Consider the following 26,915-nt stretch of genomic DNA (forward strand, 5'->3'; position numbering starts at 1 on the left):
TTCAACAGTTCCTTGGTGATTCGGGGCCTTTTCTGGTTCCAGACAAATTTAAGGACTATTTGTTCCAGTTCCTTGAAAAATGTCATCGGTATTTTGATCGGGATAGCATTGAAAGTGTAGATTGCTCTGGGTAGCAAGGACATTTTAACTATGTTAATTCTTCCGATCCATGAGCATGGAATATTTTTCCATCTTTTTGTGTCTTCTTCAATGTCTTTCAAGAGTGATTTATAGTTTCTAGAATATAGGTCCTTTACGTCTCTGGTTAATTCCAAGGTAATGTATGGTTTTGGTGCTATTGTAAATGGGATGGATTCCCTAATTTCTCTTCCTTCAGTCTCATTATTCGTGTATAGAAATGCAACTGATTTCTGAGCATTGACTTTGTATCCCGCCACATTACTGAATTGCTCTATAACTTCTAATAGTTTGGGAGTGGCTTCTTTTGGGTTTTCCATATAGAGTATCATGTCATCTGCTAAGAGAGACAGTTTGACTTCTTCTTTGCCGATTAGGATACATTTGATCCCTTTTTGTTGTCTGATTGCTGTTGCAAGGACTTCTAGTACTATGTTGAATAATAGTGGCGAGAGTGGGCATCCTTGTCGTGTTCCTGATCTTAAGGGAAAGGCTTCCAGCTTTTCCCCATTGAGAATAATATTTGCAGTAGGCTTTTCATAGATGGCTTTTATGAGCTTGAGAAATGAACCCTCTATTCCTACACTCTGAAGGGTTTTAATCAGAAAAGGATGCTGTATTTTGTCAAATGCTTTTTCTGCATCTATTGAGAGAATCATATGATTTCTGAATTTTTGTTTCTGAATAAAATTAAGACACCGATAGATTTGCGAATGTTGTACCACCCCTGCATCCCAGGGATAAATCCCACTTGGTCATGATGGATAATCCTTTTAATCTACAGTTGGATTCTATTTGCCAGGATCCTGTTGAGGATTTTGGCGTCCATATTCATTAGGGAAATCGGTCTGTAATTCTCCTTTTTGTTGGGGTCTTTGCCTGGTTTGGGGACCAAGGTAATATTGGCCTCATAGAATGAGTTTGGTAGCTTTCCTTCTGTTTCTATTTTTTGAAATAGCTTTAGGAGAATAGGTATTATTTCTTCTTTGAATGTTTGGTAGAACAATTAAGTTTTAACTATTAGTAAAACCAGTGAATGTCTTTCTGCATATGACTTTTCAAAGAGGGAATATCTTTGTTTAAAAGTCTTTGTTCTTTATTGAAAAACTTTTGATGGAAAATCAATTAAAGGGAAAGCTCATGATTACTCAATCATAAATTTTTGGCAATATTAAGAGTTCAAAAATGTTGAACTATACTAAAAGACAATTAAATTAGTGAAATATACTGGAATATAAGTGATCTGCAAACACGAACAGTGTTGCTAAGTCCTTCTGTTAACTAGATTAGAGTGGCGCAGTGTTTTCACAGGATTTTCCCATTTGACTTTTATAGATGCCGTGCAGGGTTCCTTATGTGACTATAATCTATTTAGCTCTTCTCCTTTCGATGAACATAGGGTGTTTGATTTGTTGCCATTACAATCATTGTCCCAGCAAGCACCTTTGTGCCTGCTCTTATGCACAAGTGTGAAGATTTTTCTTCAGTACATTTTTTCATGCCCCATATTTTGAAACTGTCTTTTTAATTTTGTTGGGGGTGTCTTGTAAGCAACATGTGGCTATTTTTTCAAGCCAATCTGATCATCTCTCAAGTGGATGGTTTCAGTTCTATTACATATTGTGGCAGATGCTGTTGCTGCCACTTTCCACATCACCTCTGCCCTCCGGAGTCCTCCTGAGCTGAGGCATGTCCCTGCAGGTTGACCTCCTCAGCTCCCATGTTCATGTCCTCCTTCCTCTTTGCTTGAGGGCCTTCTCAGGTGCTGCAGACACTTGCTCTGCCCAAGACAGGCTCAGTGCTGAAATGACGGGAAGTTGAGCCACAGGGAGGCAACTGTTGTCAACGGGGCCGTGCCTCAGTGCCTCCTCCGCACAATGGGTGATTTTACTTCTAGGTTCTCATAATTTGAGAGGGTCCTCCCTGCAACTGAACCCCAAGTGCCCAAAGCTCCCACCAGCTCACTAGCACAATTTTAACGGGTTTCTCACATTCCCTTTCTCACATACACTTGCTGGAATCATCTCCCGAAAAACTACCCATGTCCAAGTCTTTCTAGCGAGCTCTGCTTGGGAGACGTCCACACTCAGACCGTTTTGTCATGAATATGATGCCCTTATTTTTGTGTTTTCTGTTTATGTTACTTTTTATATTCTTCCTCTGTTTCCATCTTTCGCTGAGTGGATCTGGGTTTTGTTTTGTTTTTTTTTTTTTTTTTTTTGGTTCATGTTTTTCTTCTGGTCTGGGAATTACAGATTACATTTCTATTTTTTCAATGGTTGCTTTAACTTCTTAAGATATGTACACAGATATAAAAATTTCTGACAAAGCTTAAATTTATTCTCATTTGTTCTGTCTTCAAAAAGAAAAGAATGTTGTCTCTCTTTACCTTTCCTTCCACCACTTCTCTAATTATTTCTGCCCTCATTTCAATTGTTAATGGCCATCGATATGTTATCATTCTGATTTTGTCAACACTCCATAGTTGATGAAGTTAGTCAATGTATTTCATCAATTTCTACACTCACCATGGTTTCTCAAGTACCACACATTCACGCTAGGTTTACTCCTCTGCTTTTTAAATATGTACTTTAATAGTTTTGGACTATTTTGCAGAACTGATCCAGGATTGGTGGTAAACTCTTATTTTTATGCTCTGAAAATACCTTTTCTTTCCCTATTACTTTAGAATGATAGTTTTTCATCTGATGTTATATCTGATGTTATATTTTCCCCTGAGCTTTTGGATGTCTTCTGGCATCAGTTGTCCTTCATTGTCATTGATGAAATGTTAACTTTCCAGCTAATTGCTGGTTTCTCTGTAGGTAATCAGCATTTTCAGTCTGGCAGCTTTGCAGATTCTCTTAATACCACTTAGGTTTTACCTTTATGTCATTATGTGTGGAGATCCTTCATGTCTTCTTCATATTTCAAATGTCTTATCTCTGTCTTCTGTATAATAGATACATTTCAAAAATATTCTTTTTTTTAAAGATTTTTATTTATTTATTTATTTATTTGACAGAGATAGAGACAGCCAGCGAGAGAGGGAACACAAGCAGGGGGAGTGGGAGAGGAAGAAGCAGGCTCATAGCGGAGGAGCCTGATGTGGGGCTCGATCCCAGAACGCCGGGATCACGCCCTGAGCTGAAGGCAGACGCTTAACCGCTGTGCCACTCAGGCGCCCCTCAAAAATATTCTTTAATTCTTTAATTTTTAAAAATTTATTTTTAGAATAAAAGTACTTTATTTTATACTTTATTAAAGTATTTTTTTAAACTGGGTATTTTTTAATTCACAAACTATTTTGCATTAATTTTCAGGGATTTTAATCGGCTCTTTTTTATGTTATTACTCTCCATTTTGTTTCAGAACCTCTCATTTTTGTTGAATAGGTGTTATTTCTTACTTTAATCTCTGAGTTTCAAACATAACTTTTTTTAAAGCCATGTTTCACATTTTAAAATGATTTTTATTTCATCTGGGGTCATTTCATTTCCTGGTGGTTGATTTGTGGTGTGTTATTCTTAGCATTGTTGTTTCTCACTTTAGATTTGCAGGCTCATATAGTCACTCTCCCTGCCCCTGTCCATTCCCTTCATGCCCCTCCCCTTTCTCCACCTGCCCTAGCTAATCATTTTGTGCATGCCGGTGCCTTGTTTCCCTGGAGCTCAGAGTCCAGAACCAAGTGTTGTCCTGCTGCTTTGGGTGTTTCTGATCCGGTTACAAAACAGCCTTGGGTTGCTGAGATTCAGGTCCTGCCTGCAAGCCAGGGTCAACGTCCTTGTGCTTTTCTAGATAAACAGCTCACATTTCCCACCACATTTGTTCCTATTGTCCTTCCTTGGTAGAAAGAGGAGTCTGGTCCAACTCAGTTTAGATAGAGAGCTTGGCTTTGATCCCTAACTACCCAAGAGATGCACCCTCCTGTACACTTCTATCTTCCCTCAGTTCTGGAGAACAGCAGGTGCAGGTCAGCCTCAATTTCCCCTTTCTGTTTCTTTTCCTCTTCCAGTGACAAAGATGTTTGTCCTACTTCTCCACTCAGTTATGTTCTCCTAACCCTCTCAGTTGCATGTTCTGGGTTATTCCTATGTGTATGGTGATGATGGTGGTGGAGTGAAGAAAGATTTGACAGATACCACACCACCTGGGCCAGAAGTTCAATTTTCCCCTCACCAGGAGTTCAAATGTAAACTGAAGATCTGTTCTAATGGGCACACATTTCAAGTGAGAGAAATAAAAATTAATGAAAGAATATAGCATCAAAGCATAATGTTTTAGAATGATGTTTTCAAGACAGCTGATTTTTCATGATCAATAACAGGATGAGGAGAAGTCTGTAGGGACTAATGAGGGTGCAGTATTCTTAGAAATTCATGGTCTGTCTTACTTGCCAAGGCACCAAATGGCTTCAGGGGAATTTACACTCTGATTAGTGTAGAACTTTAAAAGATAAATCTGTAATGGCTGCAGAGAAGCAGCAAAATTAATGGCTGGCCATCTGGCTTGGTTTTATTAACCTATTTGTTCCAACTGTGCTTGTTGGCTTCTGTAGATAGGGCAGATGAAGATGAACTAGCTACAAGAAAATTTTAAAGCACTTCTGTGATTTTTCTCCCTCTTTTCTTGAAAGAATTTGTGTAAGACTATAGTTTCATGTAGGTGTTTATCCACTTAACGGACATCAATGGCATCTATCACATAGGAGGCCCTGCAGAAAACCAAGCAGGAAACATGAGAAAGGCACACAACCCTCATGTCCAAGGGCCCCTTGGAGACTGCTCTCCTTTGAGTGCTGGTCAACCTTCATGGTAGCCTGTTTGTTTTCAAATTCTTAACCGTGTGTTTGGAATTTTGTAAGAGTGAAACAAAAATATTTTCCAGGCAACTAGAAGGTTTTCTCTTTTCTTTCTTCCTTCCTTCTCTCCCTTCCTCCCTCTTTTCTATCTTCTCTTTCTCTGTTCTCTTTCCTTTCCTCGGCTTTCCTTTTTCCTCCTTCTTTTCCCTCCCTTCCCCCCTCTCTCCCTTCCTTCATAAGATACCAGATGCACTCTCTTTTATGGTTCCTTTGGTGAAAGAATTTAGGAAGGGGCTGCCTATCCAAATGCAGGGTCCCAAATGCAGGTCTAAAGCACCAAAAGGGAGGCACCATGACATCACCCACCCTGCACTCTGACTTAGTTGGCTGGCAAGATGCTCTTGAGAAAAAGGGGACCAACTAGTTATAGAGATAAGAAGAGAAAGAAGGGAATGAAGAGGAGGAAGGAAACAGCAATAGAAAGTGGACTATGCCTGCCACTCTTTTCACAAAATTTGAAATTCTTCCCCTAGTAAGGTCTTTGAGATCTGATACATGACCTCAAAGGATGTACATTAACACCCCCATCCCATTCTTGGCTTCAAAGGCGCACTGGGCAGCCAGTGGGTGGAGAGCAGGAGGGATGGAATGGTGGTCAAAAAGGATCTGACAGCATTAAGAGCTATGACAGGCATGGGAACTACCTGTAGATATTAGGGCCAGGGTGTCCACAGGGCTGGGGTGCCCATGAGGCTGGGGTGTCCACAGGGCTAGGGTATCCATGGGGCCAGGCTATCCACAGGGCTGGGGTGTCTACAGGGCCAGGGTGTCCCATGGGGCCAGGGTGTCCATGGGGCCAGGGTGCCCATGGAGCCAGGGTGTTGTGGAGAGCCCTGGATTTGCATGTGTAAGTGCTGGATTTGAGTCTTCTTTCACTTACAAGATGCTTGATGGGGTGAGTCATAATGGATTTGAATCTGTTTCTTTGCCTACACAATGGATAGAGCTATTTAACTTATAGCATTGCATGTAGGTTAAACACTCAGGCTAAGTGAAAGATCTCTGCAAAGAATGAAGACAACCCAACCATGTAGGTTTGGCCTCACAGTTGTGACGGTTGATACCCAGGACCTACAATGGGACACTCATTCTGAAGAATTCTTCATTTCTTTAGAAATGAACAATGAAACTCTTTTCATTGTTCTTCCTGCTTTTAACTGTTGTACTCATACTTACTGCTGTGGCCTGGTAGAAATATGGTGGCACCACAGGCTTCATCTCTAGGAGACTGGGAGTAAGATTTGGGTTTTTCTTTGGAGTTCTTCAGCTCGCTCTCCCTCTCTCTTTTTATCCTCCCTCTTTCTAACACTTGTCTTGAGAAGACAGACAAAAATGGAAGAAAGGTCAGCATGCACAGAGAGAAGTCATAAATCCAACAAGCATTTAATTTGCTTTCTACTGTCTGTTAGGGATGTAATGATGGAGAAGGCATGGCTTTCAGGGAAGGCGGGGGTGGGGGGGCGGGGAGGTATAAATGAGGAAACCAGTAAATAGGCAGGGAGTTGCAGATGGAGGTGCCTGGCATGAAGGATGGAATAGCCAAGTGTTTTCCTTTCTCTACCACCTCTATTGCTATGCCTTGTTTGTTTCTCAAGGAACATGACTTTGTGTAATGATACCAGTGACCACCATCCATCTGTACCATACATTCGCATGTGTCCAGTCCTGTACTTTCCTTTGATCCTCACCATAATTCTACCAGGTAGGTGGCATCTTTATCTTCATCATGAGATGGAAACATTAGTTACCTTGAATCATGCAGCTAGTGAGGAATGGAGCAAGAACTCACATCCAAACTTGTCCCTGTTGCCTGTGTTCCACACAGATGAGTTGCACAGATGTTTGTTTGAGAGGGTCCTAAAGTCAGTGCACTGGGTGCGTGGGGTTCTCCTGGGATGCTATGATCATGGACAAGGTAGTTGCACCTACACATGCAGACTCTGATAGGCACCCCAGAGGGACTTGACTGCACATAGTACCAGACCTCCTCTCTGGTACCCATGTGTAACTTTCCCTTTGTGTACATACCTTATACTGTTGTTTTTGTCAGTCATGTCTTTGGTTACAATGCTAAAGGGATTGGAGGGATTCCAAATGACAGTCTGCAGTTCTGCTTCTGTATAACAACCACTCTTGTGTGCGTCTGTGCCTGCTACGCTGGACAGTAGCTTTGGGGGGTGCTCAGGGATCACTCACTTCTCCTCTGAGGCACAGACAGGGGAAGATTTTTTAGGCTTTGTTTTGGCGTAGCTGTCCATATTTCTGTGAGCACCCCTGTGTGTGTATGTGTTTACCAAGTTTACATCAGCTTGCCTCAAATAACCCTCTTCTGACTGTAATGAGGCCACATTTTGTTTTCTCTGTGAAGAAATGAGATCCAAAATTATCCAACATCTGCAGAGCTTGAGTTAACACGATGCTACCTCCCTCTCCCTATCCTTTCCAGAAGAAAAACCAGTTTGTCATTTGCTCTCTGGATTCTTTTTGAAATGTTTATAGCAATGCTTTTTCCTCGAGAGTGAGTTTCATGCTTTATAGTGTATTTTCCTCAAGCTTTTTAATGGTTTTTAGAAGAGCAATTGAATTCAATCCAATTTAACAACCATTCACTGGGACCTTAGTAGGTGCCAGGCTCTGAGTATGGAGCACAGAGCCAGTAGATACTGGCTTCCCAGGTTTCCCAGGGCCCTGCCTCTGTCCTGGATTCCTGCCATAGGTCCCATGCTCCTCCCTGTACTCACACCATAGTCAAATCCCACAACATCTCTGGCTTCCAGCTTTGCCCTCCATAAAACTAAAGGGTAGGCAATGGCGAACCATCTATAAAAGTCCCAGGATTCTGGATCTGTTTGTAAACCTTGTGTTGAATCTCTTGTGAAATAGATAAAAATCCCCCCCACTCCTCAATTCAATAGGCTTATGGTGCCTTTGAGTGTGTGTAACAATTGAACAACCATTTAGATCATGTCAAGGTAGTGAAAGTTGGTCAAAAATATGCATGTGGCAAAATTCAGGGGTAAAGAGTCACTTTTTGTATGAATGAGCTCATAGATTTTTTCCCTAGGTATTTCAGCTATTGTTTCCTTATGATATAAACGATGTCAGCCAGTTTTGATAAGTTTACAGTTAATGTTGTTAACATATATGGATTACATCTAGAGGTTGATTATATTTAGAAGTTTATAGTTTTATGATTATGTCAAACTCAGGTGTCAAATTGTTCTCATTATCCAATAACAAAAGACCCACTAATTCATCAGAAGGCATAGGCTTTTTCTTGGTGCTAAATCTGGGGAAGGATTCAGACTGCAATTGGGAATAATAAAAAGTTTATTTAAACATTCAAGTGAATCATGCTTTGAGAAAACACAGCGTATGAAGTAAAATAATATTAAACCAGTTTAATAAGATGTGAAAATCAGTATTACTTTTGGATTTTAAATGAGCTTCTTATAAATATTTAAAGTATATTTTGATTAAAATATTTTTTGACTTTTAATTTGAGCTTTTCAAAAGTTTTCCCCATTTTTATTGAGATGTAATTGACAAATAGAAATTGTATATATCTTATGCTATTTAACTTCACAGGAAAGGAATGCACTTTGTGACAAAATGTAGACCTTACATTCTATAGGTTTTTACTAGGTCAAGGTAGTCCTCCACATTCTACATGCCAGATTAACAAATTTTTACAAAGAGCACCTCCATTCCTCCACAAATCCCTTGAAAGCGTGTCAGGGGTTTGTTGTATGAAAACAGCTCCAATTTATCCAGAACTTTTGTTTCCTCAGGATAGTGAGGATAATGCTGGCCTTATCATCAGCCAGCATTGGTTTTCTCAAGGCTCCCTAGCATAAAAGTAATCTGCAGGATTCCAGACCCAATGAATCAGAATATCCAGAGGAGGACTGGGAAGCTGAACTTATGGTAAGAACTCCAGTAAAGCTGATTATCCAGAAAGTTCAGAAATGTGGTTTTGGTGTGTTATCTGGGCTGCAGATGATCTGTAGCATGCAAACTTACATCCTGGCTTGGTTCTGGTTGCGGATGACTCACCCTAATTTCATGTTGACCCCAAGGGAGGGATATCAAAGTCAGTTAGGACATTTGAGTGCAAAGAGAATCCAGGGATTTCAAATGACTCCTTCTTTTCAACCCTGTCTCGAAAATGCAGAACACCTGCCTGATAGAGTGGAAGACAAAATACACAACCGTGGTAAAAATGGAGCACGCGTACTAGACACCATTAATGAGCATCTAAGACCAGACACCATGGGAAGTACATTACATATGGGATCTTTAATCCCCTGAGGAGTTCTATGTGCCCAAGCGAGCAAGGTGGTCTAAGTAACTCACACACAATTACCCAGTATACGAGAAAGATGGGATGAGAACCCTTCTTGGGTTAACTTCAATTGCCGCAATATCCACTACAATAAAAAAAAATGTTCCTAATAACATGACATTAATGGGTGCTTTATAATGTGCAGGACAATTTCACAAACATGACCTCATCGGGTATCTAGCAAGAGGGCTTTTCTCCAACCCACAGGGAAGTCATGGCCATTCTTCACAAATGCTGTTGTTCTCACCTGAAACTGTCCCTGCCTTTGTTTATTCAAATTCTACTCATCAGGTCTTGCTCAAGGTCCACCTCACTGCGCTCTTCCCTACCCATCCTACTACTGACCTCTGAATCATGACAGCAGTACTGATAAGTTACCTGCGCGGAAACACATAGTTTTACTGTGATTGGCTATATATCTGCTGTGATTGTTTTAAACCCTTTCATGCATTCATTCATTCCCCTGCTTGTAATCATTCCAGTGTCCCCAGTGCTATTGTGAGCTGCTTAAGAATCACCCTCATTTTCACGATGGATCTGCATTCTTCATAGCACATCAAACAGGCTTGAAAGGTACTTGTTCTTTCTTTTGGTAGACAGTCACCAATGCCAGTCTGCCGAAACAGAGCTTCCCAGCCTTTGCGCTTGCGATGACTCCCACATTTTATTGGCTCTTGGAGCTGCAAGAGCCCCAGGCCTATCGACTTCTACTTTCAGTAGACCCAGTATTTATGCTAATGGGATGGACAAATACAATTTTCTGTGGGCACCATGAAAGTAAAAAGGTTGAAAGTTTGAGAAGCACTGGGACAACCAGATGACCAGATGATGCATTCCTGGTCTTTACTCAAACAGCCCATAACTATATAGAGAAATTCAGAGAGAGTTTAAGAGGATGATAATCTATTTTAAACAACCATGTCTCTTTTAAAGTGCAAACTCCTACATGATTGTGTTTAAGAGGTTGATATAAATAGCAAAACTAGAATATTCCATAGTAAGTCAGACTAGCCCTAGAAATGCCTCATGGCTACATTTTTTATTAATGTAGAATAGATTTCTAAGATAACTTCGTAAAGATACTGCGTATTAGTACCTAATATTTTATAAAGGTCTTCAGTGTCTCACATTCCTTTCGCCAAGTATGACAACATGCTGGGGGATGAAGTGGAAGGATGGACAAAGTCTTCTGAAACTCCTCTTGGAAGCTACCCCTTGCAGGTAAGCTCAGTGTAAGAATCTGCCTCATATCGGAAACGGCAAGTATTTTTATGGAACACAGTGGGATTCATGGAGGAGAGGGGCACTGTCTTAGAAGGAATCAACTTGCCAGCAAGAAGATAGCATCAGCAGGGGTTGTCTGGATTTGGTAGGAATTCATTTACATGGATAAAATTGGTGTCTTCCAGGTTTTGAAGGATCCTGACTCTATTGTGATTTATGCAAAATGGTTATCCTTAGGGTGGCCCTAGGTAGGCATATTTGGATGCTGTCTGGCAAGGATGGTGTGGAGGGCAGACATGACCACAAATCCTTTGCTATTCCTCCCCTTAAGAAGTGGAATAAATTTTTCCTCACCTGAATCTGTCCTGGACTTGTGACTTGCTTGACCAACAGAAGGCAGTGAAATGATGTATTGAGACTTCTGAAGCTAGGTCATAAGAGATGGTGAGGCTTTCATCTCATTCTCCTGGAATGCTATCTCTCAGGACATTCCCTTATGCTTAGAGGCAGCCCATGAAGTTCCATGAGAGGCTCACGTGGAGAGGGACTGAGGTTCCTGGTCCACAAGCCCCGGAGTAAGCATCTTGACACAGCACAGTAGAGCCATAAGATAATTGCAGCCCAGCCAACATCTTACTGCACCTGTCTGGGAAACTTTAAATAAGGGCTGTCTAGCAGGCTATTCCCTGTATCCTGACCCACAAAACTGTGGGCAAGCTATCATGGTTGTTTAAACAACTCGTTTTGGGCTGGTTTGTTGTGCAGCAATAGAGAACCTGAACAGTTGGAGAAATCCTGTAATAGGGGTCACAGGCCCACAAAGAAGAGTCTGGGCCAATTCCACTCTGGTCTCAGGCCTGGCGAGCTATGACTTTGGTCAGGGCTTAGGGGGCACCCTTAGGATAACATCCATTTCAGGTTTTGAGTGTCTGCAGTCAGGTCAAGCCAGAAGAGGACACTACGCAGGGTTGTTGAGCTGGGGAGCTGTCAAGCTCTCCAGACTACCACACTTATGCCGTCATGTTTTTCATGACCCATCTGGCCGACTCACCTCATTTCTTGAGGGAAGAAGCTGAAGCCACAGAGGTAGAAGCCTAGTTCAAGCTTACACATCTGGTTAGGTAGCAGAATCAGATTTATCAACTCCAAGTTCAAAGGTCTTTCCATAAGCCCTTAGCTTTCTTCAAAACTGAGGGAGGATGTGGGCTGTCAGACCAAACCACGGGACATGGTCAGATTAGAAGTCCAAGTGCAAGGACGGCCAGAGCACAGTGGAAGGAGCACTGGGCTCGGAGGTAGACACGGACTCAAGTTCAGGACTTTCATTTGCCAGATGTGTGACCTTGAATTAGCCACAAGCAAACCTTTACATTTAAACAGCTTAACACAATAAATTGTTTGTTCCTTGCTCCCCCAAGGAGCTTCCTCTCTGTGCTGGTTCAGAGTTCCAAGGTCCATCAGTCTGTTGTTCTATACTCCCAACTGATGGATAAGGGCAGAAGAGTGGAGGCCATGCTGCCTCTTGCCTTGGGCAGGGGGCACCCATTGCATCCCTCACTTCCATTGGCAAAGGCTCCTCACATAGCTCCTTCTGGATACAAAAGGGACTGGTGGATAGAAGACCTTGCTGGGAAGCCATTTCTCAGTGACAACTATCTACTATGGGGCAGGGAAACCACACGTTTTGGGGAATAGCCAGCTGTCCCCGCCACAAAGACATTTGCTTCTAGATAGTTTTTTGGCACCCAATTCAGACATCTGCTTGCTAAACCTTCTTCACTCTCATGGTTTGATACGGGTCATAGTTGTTGTGCCTGAGTCCATGCTTATTTCAACTAACTTACCTAGAACTAGGCATCCTTTCCCCAGTGGAGCCCCACCTCTTTATTGCCAGCCTCCCTTGGAGACTGTAGTCCTGCCCCAGTTCCCAGAGATGGGTCACTCACTGCAGACTGCTCGGAGCTGATATCTGCAGGTGTCTCCAAGTACTTTCCAAATGCATTCGCCAGCATCACGTTCCACCAGTCACTCTCCAGTCACAATGACCCTCCCTACTGTTGGCTTGCTTGGGCTCTGATCTGCTACTGCCATTTGCCGTGGAAATTGTGCTGGGATGACCAGACAGGATGTTTCCCCAGCATCTCCCCTGCCCCCCCCCAGCCCCATCCAGCTGAATGAGACCCCCTAAGTCTTTTCTACATTAGTAGGGTGGTCAGTCCAGGTCTCAGATGCTCTTGTTGAGCCTCTGTCTTGTTTTTAAGGATCAGGCTGCAGCCCAGGCCCCGGTTCTGGCAGTAGGTCCTGACAATATTTAGTACTGAACGTTAGATGTCTTGTCATCTTGGTGACCCACATTACTTCATGACTACTAATCAATTCCATGGCTCTTGCTGCAGTTCCAAAAGAAGATGACCCTTGTCAAAAGATCTTTGTTTTAAGGCCATGTTGTCAAAGAACCATTACTCTAATCTGGCCCAGATGACTGAATAGCAAGATTCAGAGAACAGAGCAAGAATGTCATCCGTGCGATGCTGCTGTGTGGTCTGTGCTCTAAGGTCTCAGGACATCCTGATGCACTGAGTCACCCCTCACTGGACACAGCCAGATGAATTATTTTCACAACCACCACCCCGCCCCAATAATGCCTTGATTTTCTTGGATCCCTCCGGCAACCTGATGGATGATTCTGATTTCCAGTGTTGTCTTGGGTGATTTTCCTCTGCCAAAAGGGAGATGGTTATCACACAGATTCACCCTGGAATCTGATGAAATAGCGCATGTGCAAAATGAACGTGAATGCTATTTTGCAAAGTGTAAGTGCCTTTACATATTAATTCAAGTATTTCTTATTATATCAGTAGGGAAACTGTTGATGGTATGCATCAACAGTGATTGAGAAGGGGCATTTCATACACAGCGTGGACCAACAAAGCCCAGAAATTTGAATTTCCCAAATTTGTTTCCCCTGTTCCTCCTGACAGATGTTTCTCATGGTATTTCTGCCCATGGTGGTTGAGAAGACAGCTGTCATCTATAATCTTTCTCTTCCCATCAGAACCAGAGACAATGGCTACTTGATTTTGGCTCTTGGGCCAAGGTATAGGCAGTGGCATGTGGATTTTTATCTATGGCTCTTGGAGCTTCCCTTTGTGGAGGTTAAAGGAGAAGCTGGTTTGGTTTGGGTTTCTAGCAGAGGAGCTGCTGGACCAAGCATGACTAAGGGGGGTTGCCTGCTTTGCACACTAAGATCCAAGAATACTCTGCTTCCCTAGTCCTGGCTGCCTGCATATCCTGGGGGAGCACGTCCTTCCTCTGTGGGTTAGAAAAGACAGAACCCTCCCAGAACCTGCTGGACACTTGCATTATTGGACTGAGCTATGATTTCCCAAATTGGTTCATCCAGTTTTATGATGGATGTATTATGGGGAAATATAAGTCAACTGCCAATCCATTTACAAAATTTCTCTCCCAGCGTGCCGGGCTGCCACTGTCTCAAATAAGGGAACTGATTTGGCTGCAAGTTTCCTGTGAGCAGTGAACTCACTTCACAGATTTCAGACAAAAAGAGAGCTTTCACAGGAGCAGTCCTGAAGTTTTGGAGAAGGCTTAGTTTTAGATGATAATTTAGAAGATAATAGTGGGATGTGTCATATTTGTGGCCTAGACGGTGCCACAATAAATCTCCGATAGAAGCCCTTGCTTCCAGGAACTTTACAAGTTGAAGACACAGGACATCTGAAGACCAACAGGTAAGAATGGCAGGTAACATTTGGTTCATCTCCATGTATTTGCCTATCTTCCTTCTCTCTCACTCATCCTTTGAGGTTTATGTTCCCTCCACAAGCCCACGTGAACAGAAACAAAGATTCACAGAACCCATGAGCCTAGGTAACGATTTTCCTCTGAGTGGGAGAAGCAAAAGAATCTTGTGGTAAGTTCTAGACAGCACAGGGCAAGGGACTCAGGGGTCATCTTCCTGCATGGACCCTTCCCTACCATGAGAGGGAGCTCTCTCTCTCTCTCTCTCATTCTTCCTCTCCTCTGGTATTTCTACCCTCAGGGAGGTTCTAATCAAGTCATTTCTTGTGTTTCAGTAACAAGATAACATCTCAAAAAATGCACCTTGTTGGAAGTTAAGAATTTTAAGCTCCAGAAATGGTCTGGTTTGCATTTTTCAAAGGTAGAGAGCAGATGAGACTGCAAAATGTGTTTCCCTAGATGTTCTCTGGTCAGTTTAGAAGATCCTGCACCCAAGGTTACAGGATCTTTTTACATCTGAAATGTTTTTTCTCTGGTTGCCAGCTGGATGGTTTTCAGTGATGGAAACTGAGCCCCTCAACTTGGATCCTTAGACCATGTCCTGATGGACTATCTGGAGTATGTGCTTAACAGATGCTGGCTATTGGAGATGTTTAGGAAAAACAACCAAAGGTGTTGTTTCTTTTTCCAGAATATATTTATGAGCAACATGACTGAATCTCCAGGAAACCTCAAGAAGTCTTATAATTTTAAAACAGACATTTGAGCTTAGAGAAAACCAGAATGAAAACTTCAAGTACTTTGAAACACTTGGAGACAAATAATTTAAAAATCCCCATGGCATCGAACAAGCAGTTTTAACATTATAGGGAACAAACAGTGTGTTATCAGCTCTTTTGCATATAGGAGATTAGAACAAAGTTCATAACCCTGTAAGTTCTTTGTAACGAAATTGCAGTGTTTAGAGACAGAAATAACTGACTAGCATGGAAAGCAATTTTTGACACCTACTGTGTTTGAAATGAAAGTCGACAAACTCTCCAAATAAGGTGATCACTCAAGTCTCGGCTAAAAGTGGGCCCTTGAGTTAGCAAGGGAAGGCAACTTGGAGTTCACTGCCCCTGTAGATATTTGAATATGGAAATTAGCCATGGACAGAAAGAAGTTATTGCCCCAGATGGTCTAACAATATTTTCACCTTCTCCGATGGAATGCATGTGGAGGCCCTGGAGATGGGCCGGGGTGGGGCCGGGTGCCATATGCGTGGACTTGGATGGGGTCTCCCTCAATCATGGGCTCACTCCCAGGACCGGCCCATGTACATGCACTTAGCACTGTGTCCCCACAGGATTGCACCCTGATGGTCAGGGTAGGGGAGACGACAAAAATGTTCTGAATATCCTTCTCCGCTGAGATCCTCACCATGGAGATCCAGTAGGAAGAGTTCAATCGCAAAATTTGTTTGGTTTCTTTCCCCTACTTACCTAAACACGGCAGGTGTAGACCTACGTGAGAAGTATGCCAACCAGGATCAGGACTGCCTCTCAGAAAAATGATAAATGGATTTTTTGAGATAAAAACAAAACAAAACACATAACCTTTCCACTTAGGGCTTTAAAATATAATATAGTTATCCTTCAAAATCTTTACTGAGTAGAAAAACAGTAAATTCAGAGTTCTACTTGAGCTAACAGTAGGTTAAAAAATTAACTTATTATATATATGTATTTATATTCTAAATATGTGACTACCTATTTATTTTTGAACCCAGGGGCAAGCCATTCTGGGTTAAACTAAAAAATGGGGATCTTCATGTTCAAGTTGCAGATGGGGCCCTGAGGAGGGTTCTGAGGTTTTGAGGGCTCATGAATTTTGGGGTTCCATCACTAAACTGGTATGTCAAATGATCTCACTCTTAAGGCTTACAAAATCTTTCGACAACATTTGAAATTGCCTTTCTAGGCATTTCCTGGGCCGTCTGTCATGAGGTTACTCCTGTGGAGGTCGGCGCTGCGTGGGCCATCTGTTTTTGCTGGGGGCCTCGATCTCTGGCCAGTGCTGCTGGGCTCACTGGGGTATCTGACCCTATGCTGATTGTTAAGTCAGTGTCTCAGTTCCCAGCTCACCTCTCTGTGCTGCATCCCTGGAAACCGTGCTAGTCCTTTGCTGTATGCTAACTAACTAGGCTAGGCTTTGCAGGTAGGGTGGGGGGAACTACCGGAGACCAGAGGAGGGAGACCGGACCTCCTGTGTGTCTCATTTCTGGACTTTTAATCCACCAGACACCTTTGCTCTGGTGGTGACAGCTCCTTCCTCTGGGAGTGGAGGCCCATTTGTAGGTTTCTCTCGGCCCTGGCTGAATGGATCTTATGGCACCTACCCAGGGACGTCAGCACCAGCCAGCAGGTGCCCTGTCTCGGATGCCAAGATGACAGGCCATGAAGCCCCTCCTCCAAGCTCAGAGACACCTCATTGGAGGTCTGAGTTCCAGCTTTGCAGGGCCCTCTCGACAAGTGTCCAACTTTTAATAATTCCAATTTTCCCTGCAGCCCTGGTGGTGATAGCGGCTTCCTGCAGTGTCTGCCTAGCGGGCACCATAATGGTCTGTTTTGACCCGTTTGGCTACCTACTTAACAGTTCTTTATACCCAGTTAATGATTCTTTGTGTTAAATTCTCTGTTACGTTAACTGGTGTGTTATCTGGATCCCAGCTGATATAGACGACATCATTAAGGACTCTAAGTAAAATTCCTTTATCATCAATTTCATAGACAATACAAATTCATTCTAGTATAATTTTTCTGGAGTGCCTGAAATCATATTCTTGACCTGCTACAAAAGCATCCGAATATGGGCTATGGTCCACCGAAGCTATTAGTGAAAAGTAAATATATCAATCAAAACTCGTGGTGACAAGTGACAGAGGGTCTAACTTAAACAGAAAAGGAAATCCATCAGCTCATTGACTGAAAAGTCCAGGGATGAGCCCTACCTTCAAGCATGGCTGGACCAAGGGGCTCAACAGAAATCATCGTGTCTTAATGTTGTTTTCCCCTTTCCTCGTTTTTGCTTTTTCCCTTTGTTGGCTTCATTCTCCGGCAGGCTCTGCCTTGTCATGTCAAGGCCACTTCCAAAGGCTCCAGGCTCATTCTTATTCCCTCGGCAAGCCCAGCAGAGAGACACAGTCCCTGCTTTCAACTTCCCCAGCAAAAGCCCTGGGATGATTTCAGTGGCTCTGGGTGCTGTGGCCTTCTCTCCGTTAGTCCCTTGTGGTGTGGACAGACCCTGTTCTGATCATGTAGGATTGTATGACCACATGTGCAGGGGGAGGAGGGGGAGCAGAAAGTCAGTTGCACCTAAACCACAGACTAGAACGTGGTTGTGGTTTCCCCAAGGAAAATCTAGGTGCTGTGACCGGAAGATAGGGAAATTAATGCTAGCTTCAAAAATCACAGATGCCTCTCACAGCAGAGGCTCTGAATTAAGAAGAGGAAAGAGGGAAGGGCCAATGTGTGGTCCCACAGAGTCTCTTCTCTAGAGAACAGGCTCCAAGAGCATGGCTGGTTGATGACAGCTTCCAGCTGCCATGCCTCTGGGTCCAGCCAGCCACACTCCCCTGGGGCTGCATCTAGCCAGTGACTGAGCATGGTGGGCATAGCAGAAGCTGGCCACCCCTGCCCGTGCAGATTCCTCTCGGAGGCACTGTTGGTCCAGGCACTGTGTGTCATGTGGGCAAGGCTTTTCAGCACTCCCTGCACTCTGAGACTTCTGCTGCCCAAGCCTTCCTGTTGTCTGTCCTTTTTCTGGAAGCAGACCTGCATCCTGACCTGAAGGCCCTCCATGCTCACCCCTGCTCCCCTTGATCCTTCATGGGCATTGACCCTCATCATCTTTTGCATGTATAATTGTTTCTTTTTTTTTTTCAAATTTCTTTGTATTCTTTTATTGAACCATGGTTCACCATCCAATGCCCAGTAGTTCTAATTAACAACTGATAATTGAACAAAGTCACTGATTTCACTCATATGAGGACTTTAAGAAACAAAACAAATGAGCAAAGGGAAAGATAGAGAGGTAAACCAAGAAACAGACTCTGAACCCTAGAGAACACAGGGATGGTCACTAGAGGGGAGTGGGGGATGGGGGAAAAGGTGACGGGCATGAAGAAGTGCACCTGTCGTGATGAGCACCGGGTGTCGTATGGAAGCACTGAATCACTATATTGTACACCAGAAGCTAATATTACACTGTATGTTAACTAACTGAACTTTAAATAAAAACTTAAAAAAAATGACAATGATAAACCCACATTTTCCATCATAGAAGATGAGTAAGTTCTAGAGATCGGCTGTACAACATAGTACCTATAGTTAACAATATGTATAGTACACTTAAAAAGTCGTTAAGAGCGCAAATCTTATGTAAGTGTTCTTACCACTTTTTTTAAAGAAGGAAAAGAAATAAAGCAAATCCTTGGAAGCTGTTCTGTGGGTCATGGTCCCCATTTTGTCTTAATTGATAAAATTTTAGTTTTTACTTTAGGATGATTTTTGTCTTAGTCCATCTAATAAGGCTCAGTTCATTAGCAAGATCAGTGGGAGGGACTGGAGAAGATGAATGCCCACCCATTCTTTTTTTTTTTATAATAATATTTTTTTATTATATTATGCTAGTCACCATACAGTACATCCCCGGTTTTTGATGTAAAGTTCGATGATTCATTAGTTGCGTATAACACCCAGTGCACCATGCAATACGTGCCCTCCTTACTACCCATCACCAGCCTATCCCATTCCCCCACACCCCTCCCCTCTGAAGCCCTCAGTTTGTTTCTCAGAGTCCATAGTCTCTCATGCTTCATTCCCCCTTCTGATTACCCCCCTTTCTTTATCCCTTTCTTCTCCTACCAATCTTCCTAGTTCTTATGTTCCATAGATGAGAGAAACCATATGATAATTGTCTTTCTCTGCTTGACTTATTTCACTTAGGATTATCTCCTCCAGTGCTGTCCACGTTGCAGCAAATGTTGAGAACTCGTTCTTTCTGATAGCTGAGTAATATTCCATTGTATATATGGACCACATCTTCTTAATCCAGTCATCTGTTGAAGGGCATCTCGGCTCCTTCCATGATTTAGCTATTGTAGACAATGCTATGAACATTGTATTGGAAAAACTCCCTCTCTAGGCTGAAAAAGGCTTTACTAATTAAAAAGAACATTTCTCCTCTGTGGCCACGAGGCTGTGTCTACTTGAAACCCCCATGGCACTTATCAGTGAAAATTAGAGCATCAGTAATTTGGTAAGAGTTCAGAAAATAAAACTTTCTGTCTGTCCAAGCCAACAATGGCATTTCTGTTTGTTTTTGTCCTTCCCGAGACCAATCACTCCTGAGGATTATTCAGGGCTGCATTCCATTTTCATTGGTCTGGAGTCAGTGGTGGTCAAAAATATTTTGTAATAAGTCAGAGCAATCTGTGGTATTACTTCTCATTTATCTTCACAAACATGGACAAAATCCCAATAAGAGTGTGCCAAACATGTGTGCGCGTGTGTGCACACGCCTGTCTGTTAAGTTCAAGGCTCTGATGAACATAAAGTTGAAAGGATTTCAGTCTGCATATTTTAACTTAAAACAGCTTCAATTTTGTTATGATCTCACATACTTTCCTCACATGCTGAAAATATAGTCCTGGAAATTAGATTTCTAATGAAAACAAGGACAGTTCTCTCATTGCTTAATTACAGTTCTCTTTAAAAATTCCTCATCTTCTTCACGTGAGAAAGAGAATTGGGCACCGCATTTAAGCCTGGATTCCCTTCTCTTTATCCCTTCCTCACCATCGTTGCTTCCAGCTTTCTGACGAGCAGGCGTTTTACAATGTGGATACGCCGAGTACGAATGACCTGGAGTTAACTTCCTGTCCCCAAATACTCAGGTGATGTGATATTCTTGGGGTCCTTCGACTATTGTCTGTAGATGAAGTGCTCATTTACACGGGCTTCTCAGCTATTCGTTTTGGATGTTATCCTCATAAAGGCGCTCAGATGATGGCTCACGGCCAGGGCAGCAAAGAGGACCTTGGTATCGAGTAACACTACTGACGGGTCTGGGAAACATGCACCGGCCTCTGCCTTTAAACTGCATTACTGAGATGACTTTTTCCCCTTATTTTTTGGTGTTGCTTTCCCTCTGTGTACAATTTTACTCTGTTGGTTAAGAAGCATAGACTAATTTTTCTGTGTAATTGACATTCAGAAAGACAGAGTTTAATGAGCTTGATTGAGCTTGCGTCCACGCTGGTGTTTTTAGTTAACTGCGGTGCGCTAAATAAAACCAGCAACCCCTTTCTGTTACATCCGTTCCTCAGGCAGAAGCTGGGCGCTGGGAGCTCCGTCCTGACCGTGTGGTGCTGAGCCAGGGGCGAGGTTTGGAGGAGACTGTCTCTGCTTTCCCTACCTGCTTCTATGTGGGTTTCTCATTCGCCTGATGGATAAGGGTCTTTCAGAAGGTTTCTGATTTCTTTCAGAGGGAATTGCTCTTTGTGTAGCTGTATCTTCCATGTGTCCTCGGGAAGACAGGAGCCCAGGAGCCACTTAGTTTAAAAAGATGGCAAACCTTTTCTTCTGGCCAAGAGTTAGAATTTCTTTAAATTAAGTGTGTGAAGGGTTCTAGAAAAAAATGGTGGTGCTGTCGTGCTTGTCATTTATTTGTTTTATCAAACACTGGGCACAGGCTCTGAGTCCTGCTCGGTGAGTGATTTATGGAGTAGTTTATTCACTGGTTCATGTCTAACGCACTTGCCAACAAACTATTGTGCCTAATAGCCTCGATTTCCTGCTGACAACTCAACCTGGATGGGGTGACTAATCCCCCACAGGACGTCAGGTGGGTCTTCCCAGGCATCCCAGGCTCAGGCTACACTGTCACCCTAATGAGTGTCTCCACGCTGGCTGTGACCCAGCAGCCAAAACCACATGGTGTGGGGGCTGCCTAACAGACAGGATTTTCCTTGGCAAACATCCACCAAGATTTTCATGGGAGCAAATAGAATGGCACTAATATTACTACAAATGGCAGAGCTATTTCTTTGACTCGCTTGGCTTCTGGCACATGGACTGTTTTACTAACCCTATGATTACATATCTGTTCATCTTCCATGAGACTCAAGGTGCTCAATGGGTGTGAGGTGAACTGGCCAAGATGGGCCTTGCCATACGTAGCTTTTCTGGGGTCTGCAGTCTTTGCTCTACTAAAGAGGCTCCCTAGTGCTTCTCATGAAAAATATTCCACTAAGATGACAAGCCAAGTGACTCTTTCCAGTTGTCTTATCTGTGAATCATATGTCCACACCACACTGAAAAATGACCCCAAACTCGTTTACGATGGTCTCAACCCTCTTCAGATCATGACTAGTTGAAAGAAGGATGGATATCAAATTTTTATCTGCTTTTTATTTCTTTTTCATTAGCCCAGATGTTGCTATTCCCATGAAAGAACTAATAAGGGGTGCCCGGGGGGCTCAGTCAGTTGTGTCCGACTTTTGGTTTCAGCTCAGGTCTTGATCTCGGAGTCATGAGATGGAGCCCCTGCGGGGCTCTGCGCTCAGCACAGAATCTGCTTGAGATTCTCTCTCTCCCTCTCCCTCTGTTCCTGCTCCTGCTCTTTCTCTCTCTCAAACAAAATAAACAAATATTAAAAAGAGAACGAACTAATAAAATTTGTGTTTACTGATACCAAACAATCATATGTCTAGATTTTGAACTGGTTTTTTGGACATTGTGTAGATTCTTATTCCCCAAGTCAATGTTGATTGTTTGTTTCTAACTTCAAGTTGTCTACACAGAGGTGAAAGGCTGTGAATGCTCCCCTTCTCTTTGCTAATTATTCTCTAGAAGTGAATAGTTGGAAGAAGATAGTCTCAAATTTGTGTCTGTGTTTCTTTTTATTTTTTTAAAGATTTTATTTATTCGACAGAGATAGAGACAGCCAGCGAGAGAGGGAACACAAGCAGGAGGAGTGGGAGAGGAAGAAGCAGGCTCATAGCGGAGGAGCCTTATGTGGGGCTCGATCCCATAACGCCGGGATCACGCCCTGAGCCGAAGGCAGACACTTAACCGCTGTGCCACCCAGGCGCCCCTGTGTCTGTGTTTCTATGTGCAAACAGCCTCAAACTCTCTCCTGGAGTTTGTCCTACTGGTGAAAGTAGAGCGCTCTTTCCAGCTTTTCAGAGATTTAAGATTTATCTCCAATCTCACCAGAACACTAAACCACAACTAATATAAACTGAGACGATGTATTTTATTACAACTTCTACAAAGTTATTGTCATCGTGATGGCTAGCTTGGATAACATCTAGAAAATTACTGTATGACTAAAAGCATCTCTTCAGACCAAAGATCAAAGGAATGTTGTTGATGAAATATGTCATGAATTCTGCCTGTTGCACTCAAAGTTGTTAGAGTGAGCAGATAAAATCAAGTAACACTAGGTGATAAATATGGCCCTTTGCAACCACATTGGCTATGACTTGAAAAATCTCTTTATTTCAAAAATAAGATATGTAATTTATATCCTTTGCCACCTATGATGCTTAATTTTACGTCAGCTTTAGTGGTTAAAGAAGGCCCAGAGAGCGGGTGAAACATTATTTTGGGGTGTGTCTGTGAGGGTGTTTCTGGAAGGCATTAGCATTTAGCACAATGAGTGAAGACAATCGGCTCTCACCTATGTGGGCGGGCGTCATTCAATCCTTTGCGGGCCAGAACAGAACAAAATGGCAGAGGAAGGGCAAATTATTTCTCTGTCTGCTAGAGCTAAGACGTCCATTTTCCCCAGCCCTCAGACATTAGAGTTCCTTGTTCGTGAGCCTTTGGACCCCAATGGCCGTCCAGTTCCTAGGCCTTTGGCTTTAGACTGGGAGTTACACCATAGGCTCCCCTGGTTCTCAGGCCTTTGAACTTAGATTGGTAACATCACTGGCTTTCCTGCTTCTCCAGTTTGCAGATGGAAGATTGAGGGACTACTTGGCCACCATAGCTGCGTAAGCCAATTCCTATAATAAATTTATTTTATACACACAGAGATATGTGTATATATGTATATATATGGTGTATGTATATATACACATACATGCAGTTGTGTATGTGTACAAACATATGTATACAGTGTATGTGTGTGTATATGTGCGTGTGTATATACACATATAGACAGTCTTCAACTTACCATGGTTTGAATTACGATTTTTCGACTTTACGATGGCACAAAAGCGATATGCATCCAGTAGAAAACATACTTTGATTTTTGAATTTTGATGTTTTCCTGAGCTGGTGATATGTAGTACGATCTTCTCTCATGATGCTGGGCAGTGGCAGGGAGCCCCAGCTCTGTCAGCCACGTGATCATGAGACAGGGACAACCATTCTGTACCCACACAACCATCTGTTTTTCACTTTTGGTACTATTTGATAAATTGCATGAGATGATCAACACTTTATATAAAATAGGTTTTGTGTTGGATGATTCTGCCCAACTGCAGGCTAATGAAGTGTTTTGAGCACATTGGAGGTAGGCTGGGCTAAGCTATGATGTTTGGTAGGCTAGGTGCATTTTTGCCTTACAATATTTTCAGCTTAGAATGGGTTTATTGGGACATAGCTCTGTCATAAGTTCGGAAAGATCTGTATATATATAAACATACCCCTGACTAATACACCTCTCAACTTAAACGACCACTACACCCCATGGTATGGTATTTGCCAAACATTTCATTCATGTGAATGCTGTCTCCCACTTACCGTGTGGATCATGGTGACCAGTGTCATGTTACATAATCTTCCCGTGTCCTCTAAGGCCACCATAAATCTGGGACAGCCTTTTCAGAAATACTAATTATTTATAATAGCTTCACATTTAAAAGTAAAGCTGATGAGTCAGTAATTCACGGTCTGCTTTCAAGCTCATGGCAACATGCGGAAGCACTAAGAAATGAGATAATTATTATATAATGAGTTATATAATACAGTGAGTGATAAAATAGAGCCTAAGTAAGTCACAGAAGCCAGGAAGGAAAATGCTTCAAGAAAGGTGAATTGGCCCACTGGGACAAGTGCCTCTGGCAGGTAGAGTGAAATGAAGACAGAGATAAGACCATCGGATTTGTGACACGGGCTCAGGAGTGACTTCTCCATGTGCAGTGTAAGTGCCATGTAGCCAAACGGTGGGCAAGGAAGAGTCCTGGGTGGGTCGGTGGGAGGCAATGCCCATGAACCTCCTTTCAGAAAGAAGGTGCTAAGGAGGAGGAGAAGGGAGACTGGGGGTGGGGGGGAGGGCCAAGGGAGGATTTTTTTGTGATAGAGAGATATGTATAAGCTGATGAACAAAACCAGTAGAGAAACAGAAAAGCGATGTGCTGTGGAAGTAAAATACATCACGCCCCTACACGTCTGAAACAGATACAATGAGGGAGGGGAGGGGAGGGAAGCCGACCATACGACTGCTTCTCAGGAATGTGGTCTTGTGTCTAATTGGGGAAGAAATTCCCAGCCACCCTAGAAATCACAGAGACTGTGAAAACGTAAATCCAAATTATCCAGATATTCATCATTCTTAAATAACTTGTCTTAATATTTTACTAGTTCTGCCTGCTTTGTTTATTGTTTGATGGTCCATATGAATATCGGTAGGGAGATCTTCCTTTATCAATCTTACAGTATCTTCTCGATTATCTTACCTTTGTTTATTTTTTTCCAAAAGTACTTCGAGTGCATTTTGTGAGATTATGAACATATACTGTTGGGATTTTAATTTAATTTTGAGACATTTATAAATCATTGTAGTCACTCTATCAACAGATTTCGTATTTTCAAGTCATTTTTATTTTCCTGTAAGAATATTTTCCTGGTTTTCTTCATAAAGGTAACATAGCTTATTCATAACACATCTTATTAAGCTGGTTCTTGGGTATTTTGTTATTTTTGTTGTCATGGGAATTTTTTCACTGTACTAAGTGTCACAACGTAGTTTATCACTGATCCTGGGTCAGAAATTTTAAAGGCAGTTTTCTGTTGGGAGTCTAAATCCAAGTCGCTACAGACACAGACCGATTGAAATAGACTTTGTTGGCATCATTCTTGTAACCTTTGTCGATAAGCAGTGTTTACCTTCTTAACAAGCTTCTATGCACGCGATCCAGCACTGGTCATGTAGGCACCGTGCTGTACGGTAGACATCTGGGACTTACTCATTTTGCAGAACTAAAACTATGTGCCCTTCGACCCATACCCCCTACTTCCCCTCTCCCCCAACACCCGGCAACCACCAGTCTACTCTCTGCTTCTGCAAGTTTGACTATTCTAGATTCCCCATCTCAGTGAGATCATGCAGTATTTGACCTTCTGAGTCTGGCTTACCTCATTTAGCATAACGGCCTCTGAGTTTATCCATGTTGTCACAAATGACATCATTTCCTTGTTATTATAAGGCTGAGTAATATTCCATTGTGTGTATATGTCATATTTTATCTATTTATCCATTGATGGATAATTAGCTTGCTTCTATGTCTTTGCTATTGTGAATTATGCTGTAATGAACACGGGAGACCAAACATCTCAAGATTCTGATTTCAGGGGCGCCTGGGAGGCTCAGTCAGTTGAGCATCTGACTCTTGATTTAGGCTCAGGTCATGATCTCAGTGTTGTGGGATCAAGCCCCACACTGGGTTCTATGCTACACGTGGAGACTGTTTAAGATTCTCTCTTCCTCTCCCTCTGCCTCTCCCCACCTCTCTCGTATGCGCACTCTCTCTAAAAAATAAAAAAAGAGAGAGAGAGAGAGATTCTGGTTTAACTCCTTAGGATATATGCGTAGTAGAGGAACTGCTCTATCATATGGTTGTTCTATATATGATTTTTCTGAGGACTCTTTCTACTGTTTTCCATAGTGTCTGTACCAATCTACAGTCTTATCAACAGTGCACAAAGATTCCCTTTTCTCCACATCCTTGCCAACACTTGTCTTTTTATTATATTTTTTCTTGAAGATTTTATTTATTTGACAGAGAAAGAGAGAGAGAGAGTGCACAAGCAGGGGGAGAAGCATGGAGAGGGAGAGGGAGAAGTAGCCTCCCCAAGGAGCAAGAAACCCTCTGCAGGACTAGATCCCAGGACTTTGAGATTATGACCTGAGCCAAAGGCAGATGCTTAACAGACTGAACCAACAAGGTGCACCATGTTTTTATTTTTTTGAAGATTTTATTTTCATCTCTACAATCTCTACACCCAGTGTGGGGCTCACACCTACAACCTCAAGATCAAAAGTTGCACACTCTTCCACCAACCCAGTCAGGCACCCCTTTCTTTTTAATAATAGCCACCCTAAGAGGCATGAGGCGATATCTTACTGGGGTTTTAATTTGCCTTTCCTTGATGATTAGTTATGTTGATCACCTTTTCATATTTTGGGTTAAATGTTCTTATCAATCAATCCATCAATCAAGAGATAACTTCTGGAGGTGATGTATAGGTTGATGGCATTGATTGTGGTAAGGATATATTTATTTCCAAACTCAAGTTGTATACATTTAATATG

Source organism: Ursus arctos, unplaced genomic scaffold (assembly GCF_023065955.2).
Source record: "Ursus arctos isolate Adak ecotype North America unplaced genomic scaffold, UrsArc2.0 scaffold_15, whole genome shotgun sequence".
Classification (NCBI taxonomy): domain Eukaryota; kingdom Metazoa; phylum Chordata; class Mammalia; order Carnivora; family Ursidae; genus Ursus; species Ursus arctos.